The sequence below is a fragment of the Ahaetulla prasina genome, chromosome 7, assembly GCF_028640845.1.
Source record: "Ahaetulla prasina isolate Xishuangbanna chromosome 7, ASM2864084v1, whole genome shotgun sequence".
NCBI classification, from domain to species: domain Eukaryota; kingdom Metazoa; phylum Chordata; class Lepidosauria; order Squamata; family Colubridae; genus Ahaetulla; species Ahaetulla prasina.
Window position 1 is genome coordinate 53475578 of NC_080545.1, and position 23497 is coordinate 53499074.

Below are 23497 nucleotides of genomic sequence, written 5' to 3' on the forward strand. Positions count from 1 at the left end.
ATATTCGTTGGAAATTCTTCCAGGTAAATGCAAAGGCAATCACAGCTAGGCATGTTGATGTCAAAATGATTAAATGTGTTGTGACATCATAATGCTAGTTCAGTTCTTTTGTAATTGTATCATGATGTTACGTTCAAGTATGGAAACTGCAGGGTTTACCCTATTTTTTTTTGTTGTTGTTGTTGCTTGCCTCTCTCATAGATAAACCTATGTTAAAATTTAGTCATAATAACATGTACGTTTTTATGACTTGAACTTCAGTTTATCACAAATCGACATCATTCTTCCACACAGATTTTCTTTTCATTAGTGCATGCTCTATAGACAATATTATCTATTAATTTCCAAAATTTATTGACTTGCCTAAAAACCATCCTCAGTATTAAGAGCAAGAATTATTCTGTAACCTTATTGACTGATATCTGTTTCAAAAGATGGCCTGCAAAATGACATTGGAAATGGAAAAGAAATATTTTGTAATGTTTACCAAAAAAAAAGTCCAATATTAAAGTGGTTTTTTCCCCCCTGGTTCCCCTAACCCAGATGTAGTTACTTTGAAATGTTAAAACTAAGCTTGTAATGATTTAAAAGTCAGGTGAAAAACACAGGCATTGAAGGATGCTGAGATTGTTGAATTGGGTATGAACAACTGTGTGCACATTTCAGTTTGTAGAAAGGGCTGTCCTACTGAGAACTGCAGCAGAGGCCTAGGTGAGAATGGGATGCAATTTGTAGGAGAACCTAGCATGCGGGAACAGTTGAATGCCATCATCTCATTGGCAGAAGAAGCTTCTAAATTTAAGCTTATCTCATGATATAATCTAACTTAGGACAACAATTCCCCCAAATAAAATGGTAGTCTTTATTGGAAGCAACACGTGCAACTAAATTAAATATAAGAAAAGAAAAAAGTCCATTAACATATTTGCATGGTTATAACATTCACCTAGTTTCCTAATTAGTTATCAACATGGTAGAATGAGTTTCATTCCCAGCCTTTTTTTGTTAGTGTGAATCGTTTCCAAACAAATTAATTATATTTCCTTATTTGATCTTGAGCAGCATGATTTGCCTTGCAAGCTCATTGACTGCGTGATTTATTTGATAGTATGATTTCAAGTTTTCCATTATTATAAGATTTTAAAAACTGCTTAAATATTTATCAGAAATATCAGCCTCTTGAAATAGCGGCTGGCAAATTATGCTTTTAAGGATTTGTGTGTGTGTGTGTGTGTGTGTGTGTGTGTGTATGTATGTATGTATATGTATATATATGTGTGTGTCTGTGTGTGTGTTTTATATATATATATATGTATGTATGTGTGTGTGTGTGTGATATATATATATGTGTATATATATATATATATATATATATATATATATATATATATATGTATGTATGTATGTATGTATGTATGTATGTATGTATATATAAGTATATAGGTCTTTGGTTATTCGGGTTTTCTCCCGCGTAAAATTGGAAGTGTCTTGGCGACGTTTAAGTCTCATTCGTCATCTTCAGGCTTCAACCGTGCTTCTGGGAGCAATATGTGATTGCAGCTGTTTCTTCCTTTTTAACTGCTAGTGGGGGTTTAAACTGATTTGGTGGGAGCTTGGCTGTGCTCTGATTGGATGGGGTTTTTTTGTACTCTGATTGGATGGGGGGGTGTCCTGTTTGGGTGGGGGCTTGGTTGTGCTCAGATTAGTCTGAGTTGCAGGGGGATTTGAGCTGGTGAGCTGCACTGCTGCTGTTTGGCTTCGTGGTCGTGGTCGTGCTACATCTTCATAGTGGGTGTCAGTCTGCTGCATGTATGGATTGGAGGGGTTTGAAATGGCTAACGTTGCAGCTGCAGTCTGGCTTTTGGTCCTTGGTCGTGCTTCCTGATCAGTGTGGGTTTGGGTCTGCTTTCTGGGTGGATGTGCGGTGGTGATATCCTGTGTGGACCTCGTGAGTGTGGGTCTGGTGTCATTCCTCGTGTTAGCCTGAAGATGGCTCTGAAGACACTTCCAATTTTACGCGGGAGAAAACCCGAATAACCAAAGACCTACATACAAACACCCGCGAAAACCTCAGAAAACAAATATATATATATATATATATATTTTCTGAGGTTTTCACGGGTGTTTGTATGTAGGTCTTTGGTTGTTCGGGTTTCCTCCCGTGTAAAATTGGAAATGTCTTGGCAACGTTTCGACGAAGTCTCATTCGTCATCTTCAGGCTTCAGCTTCGTGCTTCTGGGAGCAATGTGTGATCGCAGCTGTTTCTTCCTTTTAACTGCTAGTGGGGGTTTGAACTGATTGGGTGGGAGCTTGGCTGTGCTCTGATTGGATGGAGGTTTTTTTGTGCTCTGATTGGCTGGGGGTGTGTCCTGTTTGGGTGGGGGCTTGGTTGTGCTCAATTTAGTCTGTGTTGCAGGGGGATTTGAGCTGGTGAGCTGCATAGCTGTTGTTTGGCTTTGTGGTGGTGCTACATCTTCATAGTGGGTGTCAGTCTGCTGCATGTATGGATTGGAGGGGTTTGAAATGGCTAATGTTGCAGCTGCGGTCTGGCTTCTGGTCCTTGGTCGTGCTTCCTGATCAGTGTGGGTTTGGGTCTGCTTTCTGGGTGGATGTGTGGTGGTGACATCCTGTGTGGACCTCGTGAGTGTGGGTCTGGTGTCATTCCTCGTGTTAGGGACTCGTATGTCAATAAGGGCAGGTTTCAAATGGCTGGTAGGCGGAGGTATCATCTCGTTTGTTCATGCTGTGTGGGCGTTTTCTATCTCAATGGCTTCTCTGATTATTCTGTTGTTAAAGTGTTCAGTTTTGGCGATAGTTCTGGTCTTTTAAAGTCAATATCATGTCCTGTGACTTTAAAGTGTTGGACCAGGGAAGAAGTTGGTTCCTCTTTTTTGAATGAGTTCTTGTGTTCTTCAATGCGTGCACTTATTCTTCTGTTGGTTTGTCCAATGTATGTGGTGGGGCAGGCGGTGCATGGGATTTCATATACTCCTTGATTTTCTAACTCAATTTTGTCTTTGGGGTTTCTTAGGATGGTGGATATTTTTCTGTTTGTGCAGAATGCTGTCTTGATGTTGTGTTTGTGGAGGATCTTGCTGATTCTGTCTGTGGTGCCTTTTATATATGGGAGGAGGGCTGTTCCGTTTTCTTGTTCTCTGTCTTGGATTTTAGTGGGGGGTTCTTTTTGGATTAGCTTGGTAATCTTATTTCTTTGGAATCCATTGGATGTTAGTACGTTAGTGAGAGTGTCTAGTTCGGGTTTTAGGTGTTGTTCGTCAGCTAAGCATTTTGTTCTGGAGATGAGTGTCTTGGCTACGGAGTTGATCTGTGCTGGGTGGTGGTGTGAGAGTGCGTGCAGATAGCGGTTTGTGTGTGTTTTCTTCTGGTAGATGGTGTGTCCTAGGGAGCCATTGGGTTTCCTGTAGATTAAGACATCCAGGAAGGGAAGTTGGTTGTTAACTTCTGTTTCCATGGTGAACTGTATTTTGGGGTGTAGGCTATTGAGGTGTGTGAGGAAGTTGTCAAGTTTTTCTTTCCCGTGTGGCCAGATTATGAAGGTGTCATCTACGTATCTGAGCCAGAGTTTGGGTTTGTGATCAGATTTTTCTAGAGCTTGGGTTTCAAAGTGTTCCGTGTAGAGGTTGGCAATGACAGGTGAGAGGGGTGATCCCATGGGTGCTCCTTCTATTTGTTTGTATTTTTGTCCATTATAGATGAAGTATGTGTTGGATAGGCAGTGGTTGGTCAGATCTAGGATGTGCTTGGGGGGGTTATATTTGTTTTGGATAGCTGTCAAGGCTTCTTTGATTGGCACTTGGGTGAAGAGGGATATGACATCAAAGCTCACAAGTATATATATATTCGTGCTTCTTGCTCCCAGAAGCACGAAGCTGAAGCCTGAAGATGACGAATGAGACTTCGTTGAAACGTCACCAAGACACTTCCAATTTTACACGGGAGAAAACCCAAACAACCAAAGACCTACATATATATACACACACACACACACACACACACACACACATATACATAAGAGAAAAAATATTTATTTTAATACAGGTCTAGTTGATGGTTGATAGAAATATTTCCTGTATCTTAGAACTAATTAGCTGTTGATTTCAAACACTTTCTGGCATCAAACACTGTTGTTTTGTTCAATGTAGAATTTCAGGCAAAATCAATCCAGGAGAAAAATCCTATTTTATCTGCTAAAAATGCATTATTTTAATATTCTAGTTTGTTGTTTGGTCACATATGTGGATTTTCACATTTTAATTGAGGTTCATTACCAGTGGGAAACAAGAAGTATCAAAATGTGCCACTTAAAATTGCAGCTTGTTTGTCTTTATTTTATTGCAGTGTCATAAGAGTGCAAGGTTTTGCTTTTAACAATTTCTGGAGCTTACGCAAGCAGATTTTTCTGGTTTTCTTTCCTTTTAGATATTTCTCAGAAAATGAAGATTGCAGATGCAGTTTAAGCATGACATTTATTTTAGAAACCAGGCCACGTAGCTGGAGGTTAACAGCAGGCAAACAAGTGGAACCGAAACCATCCCCCACCCCACCCCAAGTCCGTTGAAAACTTATCTTGCACATAGCCAGACCCTGGTGAAAAAAAGATTGGGGTTGTTGTTTTAGGGACTATAAATGAGATTATTTGACTGATTTTTTTGCTAGAAAAAGGCAGGGTGTATGCTTAGCAATGATTGATTGTGCTGGGATATCAGAAGTAACCTGAAGTCATTTATGTCTACCATATATTGATCAACCTAACTGTGCTCCAAAATTCCAGACAACCACTAGCAAAGTATACTAGGTAATAAGAGTGGCTTAGCATTCTTTGCTGCTACCTAGCAGTCATCTAGATTTTTGCAGAGCAACAAAATTGATCTGTGAATGAATTGAATTTCATTTCATTTCATTTTTTCATGTACTCCAGCATTTGCAGATTGCAATAAGTTGTCTAGAATACCTAAGCAAAATGCCTTTTGTGTTCTAGTCTGGCAAAAGAAATTTATAGCAAGAATTTGTAGATATGTCTTATTTTATTTATTTATTTATTTGTCAAACATGTATAAGATAACAGATATAAATATAAACATGATTATGAATACAGGAAATGGATACGAATAAATGGGGACAGTAGGACGGGGATGGTAGGCATGTTGGTGCACTTATGCACGTCCCTTACAGATCTCTTAGGATCAACAGTTGAGGTCAACAGTAGACAGTCTAAGGTTAATGTCTTGGGGGTTTGGGGATGTAACCAGTCAGGTAGTGCATTCCAGGCATTAATCACTCTGTTGCTGAAGTTGTATTTTCTGCAATCAAGTTTGGAGCGGTTTACTTTAGGTTTGTAACTATTGTGTGCTCATGTATTATTGCAGTTGAAGGTGAAGTAGTCATTGACAAGTAGGATGTTGTAGCAGATAATTTTGTGTACTATGCTTAGGTCAAATCGAAGGCAGCATAGTTCTAAGTTGTCTAAGCCCAAAATTTCAAGTCTAGTGGCATAAGGTATTCTGTTGTGAGCAGAGGAGTGGAGTATTATTCTCATGAAATACCTCCGGACTTGCTCAATTGTATTAATATCTGATATACAATGCAGGTTCCAGGCAGATGAGCTGTATTCAAGAATTGGTCTAGAGCATACAAAAAGGTTTTGTATGCTCTAGTTTGCAGTACAATATTACCGGAGTAGAAGCTTCGCAAGATTAGGTTAACAACGCTTAATGCCTTTTTGGTAATGCTGTTACAGTTAGCTCTGGCACTTAGATTGTTTGAGATGGTACTCCAAAGTCCTTGTATTAGTATATTTTCAACAAAATCTGATTTGGGACATTTTGGGAATACTAAAGATAATTTTAAAAAACCCAGTGAAGTAGTGAACATATATAATAATTTTAAATGGTACAAAATGTGGACAGAATGAGTCCACAGAAATGATATTTAAAAGATAAAGATAACATTTGTAAATCTTCACTAAAGATTTACTGATATAGTAAAGATAAATATGTCCATAGAAATAAAATCCCATTGCTATAAGAATCTGTTTTAGTTAAAATATACACTGCCATGAAACCACCAGTAATGCTTATAATTAAGTTACTTTATGCTACTTAATGTTATATCTGATTGAATATTATCATTACTAGTACAGAAAACATGTTTGTCATAATCTTGTTTATTTGAGATGTTTTCTCCATTACCTTTTCACATTATAAAAATACAGAACAAAAATGTTTTCAGCAGCAATTTTGTGTGGAACAGAACACAATAAGTGTAATAGGAACACTTTGTTTTTGAACTGCAGTCTAATCTAAATGGTTTTTTCCATATAGGGTTTGGGGAAAAAGCATGAGATAATTAAGGTGATTTTGAGTGGATGTCATTATCAAAATATAGGATAATATGCAATGACCTTTATGACAGTGTCACTCTTCAATGCTGCAAATGTGATAATTTGAATATCGATTCACTTTTTGCAATTGAGTTAAGTGGAACTTTTCTAAGTAACTATTTTGGGATACATGATAAATATATAGATAATTGTTTTGGAACGTAACTTACTTTTGAGGAAACAGATATAAAATTGGACAACTAAGAGCAGATACCAAGTTTTATTTTGTTTGTTAACTAGTTACGATCATGCATGAACAGTATCTGGTTAATGATTCTTAGAGATTCTGAGAGTTAATGTAACCTTGCAATAAAGATAGAGCTACTATTTCAGGTTGTGTCTTGTCTGGACTATTCACAGGGATTGTATGTGTGAATGTGCATGCATACAGTCACACACACATGTATGCATGCATACATATACATATATGTTTGTGAATACACACACTAACATATACATTCAAATACATATGTTTATGTATGATTGTTTATAGAATTAATTTATGACAATAATTTATATATAAAAATTAATATTGCACTATGACATCTCTAGAATCACTAGATGGCAATCAAAACATCAGTAATGGCAAATAACTAAATATATAAATAATTTATGTAATGTATGAAAAGCCCATGAAATGTAAGTTTTCCAAAATGGCTATTGTATATTGTGCAGCTGTATAAATAAAATAAAACAAAATCACATACATACATTCACACATACCAAACCCAGTGAGGACATGCTATGCATTTCTTTGGAGAAATACTGGAGAGTATGAAGAGAAAGAATATTTTTCACCCTTTGCCTGTTACTCTCTCCCCAGTTATTTTTAAAGTACATATTGTTGTCATTTATTTTCCTTTTTATCATTTTCTTTTTGTGTTAAAAGGCAAACTATAAAGGAAGATGGGCACTCTATCCATTCTACATCTGTCTGCACAGTTTAAAATAGAAATTCCAAACAGGATGTGTAAAATTGAATTATTATTTCATTAACACAGTTGGCTATGTTTGTATAACATTCTGAACCATATGGTACTTTATGTTTTATAAATTATGGCAGACAAATCAAGTGTGTTTGGTGAAGACATCCTCTGGCTACATGTGGGAGCTAAGGAAGAATAAAAGCTAAAAAGTTAGCAACAGAAAATTAGAACAGCGGTATAAATTTGATTTTTCCTTTCCTTTGTTTCCTTGCCATTTTTGTTTCACTCTTTAGTTAAGTATTTGTATATACATACAGTAGAAAATCTTCCAAGCACTTTGATAAAAATATTTCTAGAGATGATAAAACTCCTTGGTCAGTTATTCAAGTCAAAGATCATGTTCCAGTGATGGTTAACCTTTTTGGCAGGTTAACTGAGTGCCGAAACTGGAGTGTGCATGTGCTGGAGTGCCGGAACTTGAAAAAGAGCAGCTGGCAAGTGCACAAGTGAGCGGCGGCCAGCTGCTCTTCCGGGTTCCATCATGCACATGCATGCCGGACAGCTGGTCCAGCATGCATGCGTATCAGCTAGCTGCTCTTTTCTGGGTTCCGGCACAAAGACCAGCTGGCCGGCGTGCATGCACGCGATGGAACCTGGAAAAGCAGCTGGTGACTAGAGCTGGTGCAGAGAGGGCTCTGCATGCCATCTCTGGCACACATGCCATAGGTTCACCATCACGGTCATATTCCATCCAGCAGAGTTTTGTCTCTTTATGAAAATTAGCTGCAAAACTGTTGGGGCTTCTCTAGTCAGAAAATCAAATCACAGAATCATCTTTGAATCTCTCTGCAGTAATTTAATTAGATTTTTATAACTTGTAATAATCTGAAGATTCAGTTCAAAGATCCCATTTAAAAGAATGATTTCACTGAATCTTTTCTAATTAAATCCTTGTTTTAAATCTTCTTAGGCTTTTACTCCCGGTGGTTTCAAAAACACAATTATTCTCTTTTTGGGGGGGTGACGATACTTTTATATTTTTAACTTTATTTAAAAATAATATAGAACAAAGGTTCAATGCTTAGTAATATATAGTTTGATTGAGAAATTATAATGTAATCATGCATTTTAAAAATGAAAAAATACCTAAAAAGAAAAGAAAGTAACTTTCCAAGGTACTCATTTTTATTATAAATATTTTGTCTTATGTATCATTTTGCATCCATAGATTACTAATTTAGCTTCCTTTATAGAATTTCTCTAAATTAGATATTATTTTTCCAATAAATTACAATTTAGGTATACCAGAATATTTAAGGATTAGGATATATAAAATGATATATCACATTTCACACATAAAAAACCCTCATCCAAAGGATATGGGACAAGATTTGTCCTGTCTCACTAGATAAAAAGTGGATGTAAAAAAACTGCTCTAGAAAGCATCCAGAGTCATAGGTCTCATTAGCTTTGCATTTTAAATTGTTATCATACTAATGCACTTTGAGATCAGTAATACATTTTGCCACTTAGCACAACCCTTTGTTAACTAAGAAATAAAAAATTTATAAGTATGGAATACTTATACTGAGGCATTGTTAAGCTGTTATGTTTGCCAGCACATTGATCAATGAAGCACTACTACACTGCTCATTAGCATAATTCTCAAAACTATATACAAATTGAATGAAAACCCAGGATACAAATTAAAAAATAAAGTAATAAAGATAGAAAGGCACAGGATAAATATATCGTCACAGAACAGTATAGAACAAGGGAAAGATATAAAGCATTAAAATGATAATAAAATAAATGACGTTCATTCAAACAGACAGTGAGCCTTAAGTGGGAGGTAAATTCCTCCAGGCATCTTACAAATCTTGGCATTGCAGTTAAAAGCTGGGAAGGCAAAAGAGAGTTCAAAGTTAACAGAGAAGTTAAAAGCTAAGAGAAGGATTTAATTCTAGCTTGGTATTACACAATAGTAGTTTGTAGTTTGGGGAGAGCTGATAAGGCAATCAGAAACTCTCGGTGATAAGGAAATGTTCAAAAGAAGGAGTGAAAGAACATCATTCATTCTTCTCCTATTAGTACTGCAACACCCAGTACATGATATGATTAATGCAAGTATCATCCATTTAAAATTTAACTCACAAAACTTCCAATACCAAATGAATCTCAACAAGCCAATACATCACAACAGAAATTATAACTATTTTATTATAACATCTCCAGCACAAAAAAAAAAAAGTTTGCATAAGGTCTACTGGGAAAAAAATAAAGTAAGATAGAATATTTTATCTATAGAACTATCCCTTTGATGGACTTATTTTTGGAAATTCTATTTTCCTTTATGAAGATTGCTGTCCTAAGGATCTTAAAAATGAAACATTGCTATTGATTTTCATTTCTTTAAATTTAACTGAAAAATGTTAATATGAACATTTACATGAACATGTAAGCGAGTTTATTTCTTTTTTTAAGCCAGGTAAAGAATCAGAGCACTGAAGAATCTTGATCTACCCATCGCTTGAATTTTCCTTGTGATTAGAAAATACTGTTGATGCCACTTATATAAGGTATTTGAAATGATTATTCAATTGGTTTTGCTTATGAAATATTCCCCATGCCTATTTATAAAAGTACCAAATTTTATTTATTTATTTATTTTTTATTTATTTAATTTTGTCATAACAATATACACAAGCATAACACAAAAAGATTATATAATATATAAACATATATATGAGGAGAAACAAGGAAGTATAAGCATATATATATATATATATATATATATATATATATATATATATATATATATATATATATATATATATATATATATATATATATATATATATATATTTGTTTTCTGAGGTTCTCGCGGGTGTTTGTATGTAGGTCTTTGGTTATTCGGGTTTTCTCCCGCGTAAAATTGGAAGTGTCGTGGCGACGTTTCGTGAAGTCTCATTCGTCATCTTCAGGCTTCAGCTTCGTCCAGAAGCACAAAGCTGAAGCCTGAAGATGACGAATGAGACAAAACGCCGCCAAGACACTTCCAATTTTACACGGAGAAAACTCGAATAACCAAAGACCTACAGATAGATATATATATATATATATATATATATATATATATATATATATATATATATATATATATATATATATATATATATATATATATATATATATATATATATATGTTTTCTGAGGTTTCGCAGGTGTTTGTATGTAGGTCTTTGGTTATTCGAGTTTTCTCCCGTAAAATTGGAAGTGTCTTGGCGGCGTTTGACGAAGTCTCATTCGTCATCTTCAGGCTTCAGCTTTGCTCCCAGAAGCACAAAGCTGAAGCCTGAAGATGACGAATGAGACGCCGCCAAGACACTTCCAATTTTACGCGGGAGAAAACCCGAATAACCAAAGACCTATATATATATATATATATATATATATATATAGAAAGAAACAATAGGACAGGAACGGTAGGCACATTTGTGCTCTTATGCACGCCCCTTAGAGTCCTCTTAGGAATGGGGTGAGGTCAACAGTGGATAGATTTTGTTTAAAGCTTTTGGGGTTATGAGAAGAGGCCACAGAGTCAGGTAATGCATTCCAAGCACAGATAATTCTGTTACAGAAATCATATTTTCTGCAATCCAAATTGGAGCGGTTGACATTAAGTTTAAATCTATTGGTAGTTCTTGTGTTATTGTAGTTGAAACTGAAGTAGTCGTTGGCAGGAAGGACATTACAATGGATGATTCTATGAGCTAAACCCAGGTCCTGTTGAAGGCAACGTAATTCCAAGTTTTCTAAACCCAGGATTTCAAGTCTGGTGGAATAAGGTATTTTGTTGGTTGCGGAGGATTGGAGAACTCTTCTTGTAAAATATTTCTGGACACATTCAATTGTACTGATGTCAGAGATATGGTGAGGGTTCCAAACAGGTGAGCTGTATTCTAGAATTGGTCTAGCAAATGTTTTATATGCTCTGGTTAGTAGTGTAGTGTTTTTGGAAAAGAAGCTACGCAAGATTAGGTTTACAACTCTTAGAGCCTTTTTTGCTATGTATTTGCAGTGGGCTTTGGCACTTAGATCATTTGACATGAAAACTCCAAGGTCTTTAACGGGATGGGGGTCATCTGTAAGGTAATGTCCATCAAGCAAGTACTTAGTGTTTGGGTTCTTTTTTCCTATATGTAAGACTGAGCATTTGCTGGTTGAGATTTGGAGTTGCCAAGTTTTAGACCAAGCGGTTAGATGATCAAGGTCTTTTTGAATGATAGATGTATTATCAGTGGTGTTAAATAGTTTGACATCGTCAGCAAAGAGAACACAATTACTTGAGATATGGTCACAAAGATCATTAATGTATAGTATGAAGAGTGTTGGTCCAAGGATGCTGCCTTGAGGAACCCCACTCTTGACAGGAACAGGATTTGATAGAGCATTGCCAATTTTGACCACTTGTTGTCTGTTAGACAGAAAAGCAGATATCCATTTGTGAAGGGGTCCTGAAATGCCATAGGATTTTAGTTTTAGGAGAAGTTTATCATGTACTACTGAGTCAAAAGCTTTGCAGAAGTCTATGTAGATTGAATCTATTGTTTTGCCTTGATCAAGATTTGTAGTCCATATGTTTTTACAGTGGAGAAGTTGTAAGTTGCATGATAATTCTTTTCTGAAGCCAAATTCTGAAACCAAATCTGAGAGTAGGTTGTGTATTTTTAAAACAACTGATTGGAGATATATTTGTTAATCTTGCTATCTTTTGGGGATTTAGGAAAAAATGATGGCTGATTAATCAATGATTTTGCATTTTAATTCTTAGTATAAAGGACTGTGCTTCAAGCCCGCGGATCAGCTGATCCAGCAAGGGCCTGGAGTTCTGTCTTTCCAGGTGCCTGGAGATATTTCCAACACACTCTTGCTAGCCCCAGCCCTGCCCACTGCACCAGGCAACCTTGCAGCTGAGGGCCCCTCTGTCCGCAGCTCACCTTGTGGCTATGGAGCAGGTGGCGAACACAGTTTGCGCTCCGCCAGGCCTGGAACTCAGGTGTTGCTTAAGCTTCTGCTAAAATGAGGCAGAAAGCCATGTGGCCTGTCAGAATTGGCTCCACCACCACCCTGCCTCTACCTGGCTGCTGGGCCTGCTGCACCTGCTGCTGCTGCCCTCGCAGGGGCTGCATTCCTCTTAGCAGCTTCTGCCTGACATGAGGCAACTCAGATCAGATCTATAACCTCTGGAGCACCTCCCCTGCTGCCAGCCTGCCAGGACCCCCTTCGCCAGCGGTCAGAGGAGGTAGGGGGAGATTGCCCCTTCTTCCTTCGCACCCCAAAACCCTATCTTCCCTGGACGCCAAGCCCCCCGCCTATACCCCTCTCACTGGAGCAAGACACACAACTCAATCTTACCTGTGGAAGCCTCCCAGTGCAATGCTCTGCTGTAAGGGGCCCAACAGCCATGAGGTGACTGCACTTGCCACAAAAAAATTAAGACATCCCCGAAAAGAAGCCCTAGCTGTTTTTTCGGGGTCAAAAGAAAATAAGACCTGGTCTTATTTTGGGGAAACACAGTAGTATACTATTTGCTCCATTTTACTCTCTTATTGTATTTTTCTGGCTCAGCTTATATTTTGGAGGGAGGCTTCTGGCAGGCTACTTAAGGATCAAGTGTATTCTTCAGCCTCCCCCCTCCCACTCCGAAGTTGTGTGCCTTTATCCTAATTCATAACCCAATTTTAACTAATGTTTATGTTCAGTCAAGTACAATGTTTTATTTCATAGTTATATTCATTATTGTATCTAAGCTTTACAATATGAAATTTGTTCTGATTCTTGATGTCAGTTGAACACTGCAGCTCAGATGTTACAGAAGAATAAGGAAAAAAACAAGCAAACATAACATTACTATCAATCTTACTTTGTGAAATATACAAAGACAGAGATCGTGCTGCATATATACAGACATAAAGATCATAGCATCTACGGTTTCGATAATGACTTAAATATAGGTCTTTTTCTGTTTGTTGAATTATTAGATTTCCTTCCAGTACTTTAACAGCATATAATAAAAGACAACTAGTGGCATGTCATAAAATACTACTTCAGTTACAGTGGAAGAAATTGTGTTTCTATGCAGAATTATTCCTAGAACCAAAAATAGATCAGCAATTCTCAGTTCTATTATGTTACCAATATTAGGTTTTTCCATATTATTTCAGAATTTGTGTTGGCTAATTAAATTGTTTTTCATTCACTGTTTATAAATATTTTGTTTATATTTGTTGTCTCTGAAAGTATTGTTAAGTTTCTATTGTTTCATTATGATTTTTAAATTCATACTTTTACAGTTTTTTAATTTTTACAGATCTCAAGTTCAACTGATGGGCTAGTTCAGACATTCCAAATGCACCCCATCTGTCCTTCAAAAAATATATTAATACAGACAATATTGTTGATGATCCAGAACAGACATACAGTGTCCTTTTTATGCCTGGGTAGAGCTGGACTAGTGTTGTCAGAGTAATGATGCAAATTGTGGCAGGATTTTCTCTCTTGTTTTGTGGGACGCTGTGGGGTGGGGTGTTAGTTTTGAAAAAAAATGTTGGACCTTTTAAAGAACTTTATTACAGTTTTTGAGTTTGCTTAACTTTCAAATAACTACGCCATCAATGTTCAACAACTATTGTCTGAGATGCTTCTATACACTACCAAAAAAAGGGGAGGATGTGGGGTCACATGGGAGCCCTGTGGTTCAAGCTGTCTATATCTGAACTAGGACATCTACAGGTACACTTGTTGAGCAGTAACTTCCAAGACAATTGTATAGGCCAGTGATGGTTAACTTTTTCGGCACAGAGTGCCGAAATTGGAGCGCACATGCTGGAGCACCGGAACCCGGAAGAGAGCTGGTGTGCATGCATGTCGGACCAGCTGGCCGGCATGTATGTGCATGGTGGAACCCAGAAAAGCAGCTGGTGATGGCGCGTGTGCCCACAGAGAGGGTTCTGCATGCCAGCTCTGGCACGTGTGCCATAAATTCGCCATCATGGGTATAGGCTATGATTTTAGTAAGCATCTCTGGGATATTGCTGCTTGAATGTATTTCAGGAAACAAGCAGGAAGTTTGGAAGAATAAAATTTGCTTTAAGCAATTTTTACATTGGTGCTTAATGTAGTATAGGTAACCATCTTCTCCCCAATAGTTTAATTGGTGTCAGAGAGATTATTTCAGGCTTGAGGAACAGGAACTCTGTACTCAGGTTTGATATAATTGAAATGCAGATGATAGAGTTTTAATTTAGATTCTCACATCTTTAAATATTCAGAGACAGTAAATGAATTCTACAATACTGACATTATTAATAATGATTATATTAATGAAAGTTAATTATGTCCAGACATTGAAAATCATGTTTAACTAATTGAATCGTATTTTCCCTAGAGTGAATAAAATGATTACAGACAATTCGTGATTAGATGTTATAAGTATTAGATGTTGTAGTGTATTTGGTTTTATGGAGGGGACCGTATAGCCTAAACTAATGTTGCTTTTACTGATTCATTCAGTCCCAAAGTCAGAAAATTATATTGAAAAGTTTCAGGAAGTGAAAGACCCATGTGACAATTATTTGTAAACTTTATATATATTGCACTCTTCAGCAATTCATTTTCATGAAATATAACAGGTATATGTTGCAATGAGATAAAAGAAAATGAAAATCAGGCCTATAAACAAGCACATGGAGAAGTCATTATTGAACTAAGATGACTTTAATTGACTAGTATTTACTATAGTTCACAACCAAAGTATAAATTGAAATTCCTTTTGGAACATTCATCTAATTTCATGAGTTAGAATTAGATAAATGTTCCAAAAGGAGTTTCAATCACCCACTTCGAATGTTATAAGAGAAACAGAATCTCTGAAAGAAGGGATCTGAGGAATTGGAGCCTTTATTATAAGGATGTGAGGTCCACCAAAAAGACCAGCCTTGAAATCAACTCCACAGAAGGGCGATCAACATTGGTTACAGTAACAGAAACTTGAAAATCTGATTGCATTTCCTCCTTCATTCAGAGAACTAGGCAAGTCTTTGCTGAGTGACTTCCAACATTCTGAATAAAAAATTTAGAAAAACCATCAAGACCTGGCTCTTCCATCAGACACAAGGGACTATTTAAGTGACAGTTCCTTTTTTATTGGTTTGGTCACTGCTGGTTGCCAATTTAAATTTTGTATTCATATTTTGTATTGACAGGAAGGAACAAAAAAGGCAATAAATAAATTTCACAAATGCTACAATTTGTATATTTACATTAGGTGGCATTATATCATTACATATTTATACTGTTGAACAATATCTGATAATCATACATTCACCCTTTGCTATGGAAATATATATATATATTAGTAAATAAATTAGAGCTCTATTTATTGTCCAATGCAAATACCTTATTTCATTTAAATACTTTTCCCAAGGCTCCTTTTGCAGATGATATCGAGTTCACTTTCTGTTTCACTTTTAGTATTGATGAGTGCCTCCCAATTTCTGCTTGTCATATTAAAAAAAAAATTAAGTGGAGTAAGGAAAGGGAAAAGATACAGTGATTGATGTTCCATATTCAGCAATGGAAGCTTTGTATATTTAGTATTCAAACTTCCAACCATTATGCTAATATATTTATTGATTTAATATAACAATAAGGCATAACAGTTTAATATTAATTGTAGATTCAAGGCTCATGTGATCATAACTGAGGTACATTATTTCATTTACATAATACCATATCTTGTAAATGTATGTATAATCTATGTATACAGAAAAATATGTATCCTGCAAGCAGAATTTGGAGCCTTGCAGATAAGGGTACAGGTACCAAATTACTATCAAGAGAACAGCAGGTGTGAAATAAGAATATAGAAATGCACTTTTATCTGTACCATTTTTCCTTTCATCTTTTGAAACAAAATTGTGCTTATTCCCAAATGGTTGACTGAAAAAGACTTACATGTCTAAATTCCATAGTCTCAGGTATTGAGTCTAAGATAGAAGCAAAAAGCTTCTTTTTTTTAAAGAAAGAAAAGATACCTTTACAGATATTTTACAAAGGTGGTAAGTTGTACAGACATAATATATTTCAGTGACAGATAATCTTTTTACTGCTATAAAATAATGAGTGATCGTTAATTGAGGCTGAAGCAGTTTTTCCCTGAAGCAGGGAATATGGAATTCCAAAGGAATTGAAAAGAGGGAGCAAATAACAATACATGCTTTGCACAAATGATCTAATTTATATATTTGTATCGGATGTCATTATATCATCACATAGTTATTCTGTTGGCTTGATTGTGTAATTTTGACATCATCATGGCTTGTCGTAGGTGGCAGTAACTTCAAATTTTATTGCTAAGTCTGAACTTTTCAGAAAGTGGCCTTCAGTTCCTTTTTCTGAAGTTCATTGTCATAGTACTCATTTCTCCTGTTGTGAGTCTCCTTCTTGTATTTGTCTTTTCTTCATGGCTTTCACCCAACGTGGGTAAAAGAATCACCTACACTTCTTGTTAATTTAAATGGCCTTTCAAAGGCACTAACTGTGGTTTGAATAAGATGGTTATTCCCTTGTCTCCCAAAGATATAAACTGCCAGACACTGCTGTCTTGAGGTCTCTTCATGAAAAGCAGCTATCTGAACACTTGTGGGTATTTTCAAGTCTTCTCCTTGCTCAACTTCTTGTGGAGCCATCTTCAATCTGATATTTCTTGTGGGCGCTCATCTTCACTATGTCTTTATACCACCAGAGGTACCTATACCATCAGTTGTAAATCAGTTGTAACTATTTAAATGGTTTACATAGTAATCCATAGTACTAGGGTCTAAGATTTTTTGGTTGGACCACTGACTTTAATCCTCAATTTAATCTTGCTAACAACAGCAACAACAATAACAACAATAACAATGGCAATAATAATAATAATTCAATAAATTTGTATACTGTCTGACATCCAGTGACTCTATGTGGCTCCCAACTATCAAAGAAATTAGAAGAAAATCAACAAATAAAAGATGGCAAGAGTGACATACCAAATGGATTGAAGTGAAGGGTCTCACTTTCTCTTGCCAAAGACAATATTTATGGAGGAACATATTTTGCTTGGTGGAAAATCTGCAAACAGCCACTGGTATATACTTACTATGGGTTTTTTAGCCTTCAGGAAAAGAATTAAGTCCATCCTTTTTCAAGTGTTTGAAACAAGGTTGATACTTTCTTTATCACTTGCTCAGCATCCTCTCCTACTCAAAACAAATGTTGATTGCAGAAGCTGTATGATCATGGAGATAATGAGCATTAATTTACATTCCTATTTTGCAGTAATCTGTGTTCCTTTCAGCTTCTTCTGGGACCTATTTTAAGAACGTGACAGGAAGTTAAATAAGACACCAGTATTTCAATCTGGTCTTGGAGATAACTCTTTCCTCATTTATATACACGCTGACAAACGCTTGGAGATATGAATGTGAAATTCCCTTATAAAATATAACATGCAGCACAGCACCCAGAGCTAATTGTGTTTTAAATCCTCTGGCAAAGAGCTACAAAGCACATTATTCACACATATCCTTAAGCTACAAGGGGATGGAGCAAAAAAGCAAAAGCAGAGTCAAAAACAAGACATAGAAGTACTTCAGCAAGATGGCCCTGGGCAGTCTTGCCCACATCTGTTGCATTGCAAGTCCCAAAGTGCTAAACTGGCAGTTGGCTGAGAATTGTAAGAGTTTTAGTTCAATCTATCTAGAAAGCACCAAGCTGGAAAACCTGATCCAGGGGCTTATGAAATGTTCCTGATAAATTCTAAGTGTGATTGCTCAGTTTATAAAATGCAACATTTGAACTTTGATTGACAAATACATTGATTGATTGATTGATTGATTGATTGATTGATTGATTTGGTGGCGTGTTGCCTCCTTTTAGAAGAAAGGAAGAAAATAAACTAGGATTAAAATTACTAAGGCAGTACAGTTATAGCCCACCGAATACTGGGATGTATTTTTGAGTAATATGTAATATGAGTAATATGATTATAATTTTTAAAAATTCTTCTCTACGTTAATTTATATATTACCCTATATATATTAAAGAGGTTTTTAAAAATTATTTTGCTATGTGTTTATTATTATTTTAAAGCATTTGTTCACAGCTTTCATTTTACTTTATAAACAATATTTTTATCTGAAAAAAATGCTCTCTCTATGTTCCATTCTGTTCCATAGAACTGTGGATTAGATCAATTCATATCAGATTTCAAATGTTAAAATCCCCATGCATCCCTAAATAAAATTGTTCCATAACTCATAATACTGACAGAAATTAGGAGGCCAATGCTCATTCAAGAAATATACAAGATATTCAAAGAGAAGATTTGGAATATAATTCACTCTGGTTTCTTCCTCAGCCAAGAAAGAGCCCATCTCTACTAAAGAAAACCAGATTGTTCACCTTATTTTAATGGTACAATTGTCAGTATGTTTGAATTAGTTTTAAAAGTTTTGTTTGATTTACCTCATTAATGTTTTGCATCAAAGTATGATAAAAGTTAAAGAGACAAGGGAATAATCAGTATTTATGTATTATCCAACATGGGAAAAGAGCATAAAAATGTAATTCCTGAGAGTGGATCCGGAACCAAAGCTTTTGAACTGAAGTTTTAAATCTCAGCTGCTGTAGGCTGACCCAGCTGCTTGTTAACTTCCCAATACAACGTATTTTAGAAGATGAATTTAGCTAGCTCATCTGGATTTATCTGCAAGGAAGTTTTTAAGGGAATTAAAAGCAGAATAAATTGAAGCAATGATTCAGGTGACATATTCCAACAAAATGTCATGTTTTCCCTCAACTTTTTGTAAAATACAGAGGTGGGTTTCAGCAGGTTCTGACCAGTTCTGGAAAACTGGTAGCGGAAATTTTGAGTAGTTCGGAGAACCGGTAGTAAAAATTCTGACTGGCTCCGCCCCCATCTATTTTCTGCCTCTCAAGTTCCAGCTGATCAGGAGGAAATGGGGATTTTGCAGTAACCTTCCCCTGGATTGGGGAGGGAATGGAGATTTTGCAGTATACTTCCCGGCCATGCCCACCGAGCCATGCCCACAGAACCGGTAGTAAAAATTTTTGAAAACCCACCACTGATAAAATGTCTTTTAGAAGCAAATGATTTCCAGAGTAATTTCAAACAAGAATTAAGTGTGTCTGTGTGTTTTAAGTGGAGTGAAGAGCAACATTTTGACATGGATGTATAGCTTTTTTTAAAAAAAATTGGATCTATGTGTTTAAAAGGGATTATATCTTTTAAAAGAAAACAAAAATAAGGGACTGGCAGGTTTATTTGGGTTTATTTCTGTCTTGGAGAATGTCTTTTATCTAGTGCAGCTGATTATTACCAATAATCCCTCAATAAATCATAGACACTGCAGAGCATTTGCTCTGGATAAATTTAGTGCCCATCTTTTATAGTCATTGATAAAAACACACACAAACACACAAATTCCCCTCCATGAAAGACTTTGCCGTATGACTTCCATGCCGTAAAGTATGTGTAGCATGTCTGTGATGTTCTGTTGAATTTATATTCACGCTTGTGTGATGTGTGAATTTGGCCTCTCAAAAAAGAACTCTCAGGGAGAGATGGTCACTACTACATCTCCTACCTCTTACCTCACATTCTCATCATAAGATATCTGCATTCCATAACGTAGCCAAATTTTACCTCGCTAACTTGAGGGCAAGCCAGCAAATATTATTTAATAAAATGTCATTGCTACACTTAAATTTTAATTCCCCCTTTTTAAAGTAAAAATCTGTTTTAACCTCTGAATTGTTATCATCCTAATCTATGGAAAAATTTATGTTTACATGCATACTTGAATACATGCTGGTCTAAGATTGTAATAAAGTTTACTGTATCTCCCTTCCTCTACATGTTGGAACATTTAGGTTCACCAAGGCCTGCTCTCTTGCTCTTGCTCTTGGTTATAGTTACTCAGAATTGCTATGATGTTAATCTGCTGTAGAAATAAAGTGCGGTGAATGCCATTCCATAAAAAAACATTTGCTACAATAGGATTTTATTCCCAGTGGGGGGATTCTACTGATTTGGACCGGTTCGGGCAAACCATTAGTGCCGACTTTCAGCCGTGTGCAAACCAGTTCTCTCTGTCTTTGAAGTGGGTCCGCCCATCTGCCCCTGCATTATACTCACCTATATTTCTGCTTCCAAAGCCCAGCTGATCAGGGTGGCAGAGTGGATTGCCGCTACTTAGCTCTTTTCCTTGCTTTCAGTAATGCGGAAGTTCAATTTTCTGCAAAGTGCACAGTCTAGCGCGCGCGTGAGCAAAGCGCACACTCAGCAAACCAGTTGTTAAACTGGTAGGATCCCACCACTGCTTACTCCTGATCTAAGCTATGTCAGAGGAGCTTATTATCCATCACAAACCCCTCTAGGAAATCTTAGATCTTTGAGGGTGTGACCCTGTAGAACAGAGGTCTTCAAACTTGGCAGCTTTAAGATTTGTGGACTTCAACTCTAGTGTAGAATGAAACATAGCATTATCTCCTTTTTCCTTAGAAACTAGATGTTTCCAACATTTGGAAACCATTACATTGGAAAGAGGCAGGGCAACAGTTATATATCTGAGAGTTCAATAGCTATTTTCTTTTTATCTTTCTATCCATCCCAGAGGCTCATTGAGATGACTCTTTGAAAAGTGGTATGCGTTTTCTTTAGTTGTTTGAATGAGAAAAGTGTTTTAAATCAAACAACAGTGGGCTCTGAATATTAGCTGCAATTTGAGCTAGATTCTGGATTTCAATATTATTGACATTAATGGAATTTATCACCATGTTACCCTGTTTTCCCCAAAATAAGACACCCCCTGATAATAAGCCCAATCAGGCTTTTGAGCACATGGCAATAAGGCCAAGCGCTCATTTCAGGGTTCAAAAAAATATAAGACAGGGTCTCATTTTTGGGGAAACATGGTATTTGTGTACTAGTTTGCTTCTAAAGTATATGTTCATGCATTGCAGTTCTGTACATCATTACTTAAAATTGGTGTCATCTTGAATCAATATCTGTAGGTTGGCATTAGACATCAAACTATCTCTTTTAATAAACAAGGAATATTATGTAGTTGCTGAAAATAATTAATGTGGATTCTTCAGACCCCATAATTATGATCATCACAGTAATTCATATCTGGTTACAAAATGTCCAATTAGAAATAATTCTACTAGGTTTTATATATTTACAGAGAGAGAGGGAGAGGGAGATTGATTTAAGTGCCAGTGTCAGATCTGCAACCACTTAAACCTTTAAATAGAAATGATCCTTGGCTCCATTTGTTGAGAAAGGTATAGCTTATTAGAAGACAAGTGTATTGCAGCAATGCATAGCCAGAACTGAGCACTGCGTGCCAAAAACTCTAAGTTCTAATTTTCCCTCCCTTAACTACCTCCCATTTCCCACCCCATGCGACCAATCAGGTTCAGGTAGGATGTTTTTGTGATGGCCAGTTCAGGCACAAAATGGTTTGCAGATGGTATGCTGGGTGACCTTGAATCAGCATCTCAAAGAGATACAGCACTTACTTTCGTTTTCCCCCCTGCCTACTTCCTGCACCACAGTTCATGGCAGTCTGTCACCATAATGTATGGAAACACTATTAAGCATAAGGTGGCAGCTGACAGCCAGTTTTTAGCTGTACAAGAAATACCCCTATAAAAGTTGCAGTACTTTCTCTATTTAATTATCTAGCAGTTTCCAGCTGCAGCTGGACTTTATTGACATGGGAAATTTCATTTTGTTCAAATATCTTTTGTGTCTGCTTCCTTGATATTGATAGTAGTTGCTTGTATTAGCTCTTGTTTCTTTAAAAAAAAATCTTAAAATGTAATAAAGGAAGAAAATACAAAGTAACAGCTAAATGTCATGGTTAGGCAGGCAGCCTTCAAAGCTCTGCATCAAAATCAAACTAATATTGGGGGATAATATAAAACGTTTTTTGTTCCTTATGCTTTTTCTCTTTTTTTTCATACTCTTGACACCTCAAAGCAATACAGATCACAAGGCTCTGTTTCAGCAAGCTGGCAAAACAAATCATTATCAACAAGAAAGAAATGAAATGGCTCCCATGGGATTTCCTGTTATATATTCTAGCTAGTTTTCAATATATTATATTAATTATCACATTTATCCATGCTATGCTCTTTCGTGTGCATTGATTAATTCCCTAAATAAAAAGCCATTGTTAACCACTCAATTCAATGTGGTCAATCAGAAGGTGTTCTTAGGCAGATAACAAGATAGCTTCTGTGATGGCAGAGCAAGGTTTTGAAATGCTTCTCATTTGCCCAGAATTAGGCAGAGCAGAGAAGCTTATGCTTCATTCTTATTTAGTAGATGGAACTACATTGATATCATCTTTCCCTTATAATGGGCATGGTAAAAACATGTACTACTGTCATATGGAAAATCAATTTTCTTTCATGCTTCCTTGAATTTCACTTTCACTTTAAAATCATGTATATATTCTTAGGCAAATGGGTTGGAACAAAGCAAAGAAGAACAATATTCCTGAACACTGAAGTTTCCTATATTTTGGCTTTTGAACTAGAAGCAGCTGCTTTTGTTTCTACTTGTCTGGTCCATCTTAGTAACCGTTATATATATATATATTTAAAGACATTATTCTTCCCCTTTTTTACCCACTACTAGGATTCAAATGTCATCTTCAAAAAGGGTTTTCCTGCCAATCGGTACAGTAGCTTCATGGTTATGGTGTAGGTACCTTCCCAGGAATAACTATCATCCATCGATGGGTAACTCTAACCCATTTGGCAGTTTCAAAATAATGCATAGGACTTCTAAAAAAAGAGATGTAATTGGTGCAAAAACTCATTGGAGGGCACTTCTGATGGAAGAAATTATGGATGAAGAAATTCTGGACAAGAGAGAACTCTAATCATCCACAAATGCTTCAAACAGCTGCTCCTCATTACCAAGAATAGCTTCAGGTGAGTGCAGAGCTTCCGTGAGATGAGGAAACAGCCATCTTCAAAACTCTTTTGAACAAGATGGCCACTTTTGAAAGGACACTAAGTCTATATGCT

General features: G+C 36.3%; 1 protein-coding gene across 1 annotated transcript in view; it reads left to right on the top strand.

The window, feature by feature from the left end:
- The window catches only part of LOC131202548 (synaptotagmin-1-like), a 255804-nt gene that overhangs the window by 73263 nt on the left and 159044 nt on the right, over positions 1-23497 (top strand). The window contains exon 2 of the mRNA XM_058191654.1: positions 9816-9906. The gene's annotated coding sequence lies outside the window, so the exon portion shown is untranslated. The remainder of the gene's footprint in view (positions 1-9815; positions 9907-23497) is intronic.